The following is a 4165-nucleotide window of genomic DNA, read 5'->3' as shown; positions in this document are numbered from 1 at the left end:
AATTGTGTTTGTGTTACATACTAAACAACTAACCATCATTTTAAGTTATTTCTCTTATTGACAAATTCTGTAACATAGAGAAAATATGAGCTTATTTGATTAGTAATAGGCAGAAATAGTTATATTTTTGGATTACATTTAATGTTGACAACACTGAAGACATGCCTATTTTTATAAACTCAGAAAACTTAAGCTAGTTTTAATTTATAAAAATTTATCTCCCACATTATGTGAATTTGAAAAAAAATGGGTTGGTTTCTATATTTCTGAGCTTTAGGAATACTTAATTTGTGTGAGAGCTTATTTTTTAAGCCAAGTAAATAGAACACTTTTTAAAAATATGACATATACATAATATACATACATACTTACATACACACATATACATAAACATATAAACAGACACAGAGATCTTATAGCTTGCATTTTTAAATTTTAGCCATGTCTCACATACAATAATATAAAATCTGAAAGAACAGTTTGATCCAAATTGTGTTTCTGGAAGATGGACTAAGTTAAGGTTATCTGCTCAGATGTTCAAAAGTTTTTTACTGAAGATTTTTATTTGTGCACTGTATGGATTATTTTAGAGAAACTATTTTTGGAATCATTTTGTCTTTTAGAAACTTATGCATACAGGAGTGCCTGGGTGGTTCAGTCAGTTAAGCGTCTGCCTTCAGCTCAGGTCATGATCTCAGGGTCCTGGGATCTAACCCCACATTGGGCTCCCTGCTCAGTGGGGAGTCTGCTTCTCCCTTTCCCTCTCCCACTCCCTCTGTGTGCTCTCTCTCTCTCTCTAATAAGTAAATAAATAAATCTAAAAGAAAGAAAGAAAGAAAGAAAGAAAGAAAGAAAGAAAGAAAGAAAGAAAGAAAGAAAGAAAGAAAGAAACTTATGCATACCAATCAAAAGATGCATTCTGTGGTCTCCAAGAGGTCTGGGATCCTCATTTCAAGAGTGCCCCTTAATGTGAGGTATCTTATCTAGGTTAAAGTTTCCCCAAAATGGCCACTAAAGTTCCAAATTATCCAAAAGTTCACCCATTTTGCATCTAAGGCTCAAGATCCTGGTCTATAGTGTTTATATAGGAAGTAGGAATTTCTGAGGGAGGTAAGAAAATTTTAGGACAGGTGGAACTATCTTTGTCTCTAGGTTCCTTAAAATGACAAGTCAATGGGGAATATAGTGATTAACTCTTGCCCCAAAATCCAGAGAATCCTGAGTTTTTTCCCTTATGGACTGATGTGTGACTTAACACAAGAGCTTCGAAAAACATAATGCAGATATACACAATAAAGTCAGGGAATTCTGACTTTGACCTAAGAGAAACTTACCCTCTCACTCTGCAGTTAGGAAGAAAGCAGTGAGTACAATGAATTCCATGGGTACAACCACATGGTTGCTCATCAACCTCAGAGGTATTGAAGGGGGTCATCTCTGTATCCCACTTTTGACACCAGAAACTGTCAAACATCCAAAAACAGTAAAAATTAAAACCAGTTCAGAAAATAGTATTTACTAAGAGTTTATTGTGCACATAACAGTTTACAAACTAGGAGCCTTCAAACCAATGTTTATTGAAGCTCAGAGGTCTGACATTGCAGGATGGCTTGTAGAGTGAAAATGAGGAAGTGTTTTAACCTTTACAATGATTGGTTATCACAACAGGGGTTTCTAGATGGCAGAGGATTGGTTAAGAGTGATTATTTTACACCATTTTAGGAAAATGGCCTGTTTCTTTTATGGTTATCAGAGCAATATATTTATAAGAAATAATGTAAATTTTGCTTATGTTCATGATATAAATGAGATTTAGTTTTGTTATATGGTTTAAATGCTTTTGTCTGGTTAGGGGATTTTCAAGCCAAATATCCATTTATTTTACTTTAAAACTATTATAAAATCTCAGTGTTAAGTTTCAAAATATTTCAATAGTGATGACTTTATCTTTTGGTGATGACTTGGAATTATGGTCTTTAAAAAGTCTTCTTCAAAGAGAAGTATAATATTTCATATTCAGATTCAAGCCTGAAAGAAGAAACAATGTATTAAAGATTTCTAATAGGCTCAATGTTCTTACAATTGGCAATAGATGAAATCACTGTCTTTGATATCCATTTGGGAAATGAGTATTATCTTCTAAAACAGTTTCCATATTAATAAAACTGACAAATATTTGAAGAATGTAGAAAAAAGGGAATCAGTTGCTACATAACTCTCACTTAGTAAATATTTGTTGAATTAACAGATTTTTCCTCAGAGTACAAAGGTGCTTGATTGCCCTGATCAAATTATCACAAGTTCTGTTAAGCAGATTCAGAATTAGTAGAATTTTTTCTTGAGGTGGTATAACAAAGTGGAAAAGAACACAGATTTTGGAGAATAAAAGTCTTTGAATCGAGTTAGTCCTCCAGTTCCTATTAACTGCATGATGATAAATTATTTAATCTCTAAACCTCAGGTTCTACCTCTGAAAAAAAAAAAGGAGATTGTAGCAAGTATCTTTTGGGGTGAGGTCAAATACAACCATTAATTAAAGCATTTAACACAGTAGTGGCCATGTAGTGCATGTTATTGTTATTTCTCCACAGTTTTTAATGGTTTTCAAAGAAACAAATTAAGAAATGTAAATATATCACAACATTGAATGACTATTAAACAATAATAGAAGAAATTCACTTTCTTTTGACAGAGAATGAATGATGCTGCATGATGGTTGCCTTTTCTATTGCTGACAAATCAAATGTAGCTTGCTTTACACATATTGAATTCCAGGGCCCCTTCTAGAGTACTTGGGGTCAGCATCACGTGCCTGAGTTACTCAGGAGAGTTTAAGTCAGGTAAGAAAATCCTTGGTCAGAGGCAGCATAGGTCTAGTATTTCTAGAACCTAGACTAAACAAAGTGCCAGGAAGATTTAATTTTATGGATGCTATTGGTGAGCACAGACAGAAAGTCTTTGAAGAAGGGTGGCCAGTATGAATCATTATTCTCAGCAAGTGACCTTTCTTGCAAAGGTAGACAACAGGTGTGGTACTCATGCAAATGATGGAAAAGGATGACTCATTGTACTTTAATTTATATTTTAGTGTGTAGGAATGTCCCAATTCAGGAAAAAGACAAAAGCCTTATTATTTCTTTGGCAGCTTTTTGTTTGTTTTTAACCCTGCTTATCTTCCAAATTAGATAAAATAACAGAAATAGAGGTAAGGTTCTTAGACAGGCTTAGATAAGAGAAAAGCCTGTGAAAATTCTGCCTGAAGTAAAATGGAAGGGCTGCCTTAACTGGAAAGAGTGTGATTCATGCTGTCAGAACTGGACCAAAGATAATGGTCATATAATGACTATTTTCTTTTTATTTTATAAAAGTATGGATACATACATATTTTTTTTCTTTTTCAACCTAAAGACTAGTAACATAGGAATTTTTCAAAATATTTAAGATTGTTCTATCATCTAGAAAATCTAAGACTTTCAGGCAAATAAGAATTGAGCCATTATCTTTTTCCCTTTCAACATGTTACTTTACTTTTGTTAAAGGATCTTTTTAAGTACGGAATCTTCATGAATTTGCATGTCATCCTTGCACAGGGGCCATGCTAATCTTCTCTATATAGTTCCAATTTTAGTATATGTGCTGCTACAAGTGAGCACTTGTTAATGAATTTTAAAGACTAAATTAGTTAAAAATGAGGAAGGATTCAAATGGTGATAAATAATGGTGAGTAATAATGCAGCACAGTGATATATAAAACATGTATTATTTGGGACACAAGAGAATGAAAACTGTATGGCACCGCTGAATGACAGCACAAGCACAGAGCAGCCTAACATCAGTAATGAAGCATTATCATGTCAGTCTATCCTTGACCACAAATATTTAATGCTTTTTAATCAGCTCACAAAATTGAGTCTTACCACTCCTTGGAAATCCATGACAAAAAGGAGCTCTTTCCCAGTTTTTATAACTGAACATTTTAGGAGGAAGATGGAAACATGTTAGCCTTTTCTCCAAGGAACCAAGTGTTGTCTTTTTAAATGAATGAATGAATGAATACATACATACATACATACATACACACAGACATAAAAGGAAGGCTGGCCCAGGAAGGCTGACTGTTTAGTTCTTCCAGATATACAATTTCTCCCAGCAGCCTGGTGGTCAG

General features: G+C 33.7%; 1 non-coding gene across 1 annotated transcript; it reads right to left on the bottom strand.

Moving 5' to 3' along the window:
- Positions 1 to 3545: 3545 nt before the first annotated feature.
- LOC113928115 lies at positions 3546 to 3653 on the bottom strand. The gene has a single exon (XR_003521798.1). It is a non-coding gene; the product is annotated as a U6 spliceosomal RNA (small nuclear RNA).
- Between the last annotated feature and the right edge of the window lie 512 nt (positions 3654 to 4165).

Source organism: Zalophus californianus, chromosome 7 (genome assembly GCF_009762305.2).
Source record: "Zalophus californianus isolate mZalCal1 chromosome 7, mZalCal1.pri.v2, whole genome shotgun sequence".
NCBI lineage: Eukaryota > Metazoa > Chordata > Mammalia > Carnivora > Otariidae > Zalophus > Zalophus californianus.
The sequence above is the reverse complement of the archived record's forward strand: the minus strand, read 5'-3'. Positions and strand labels throughout refer to the sequence as shown.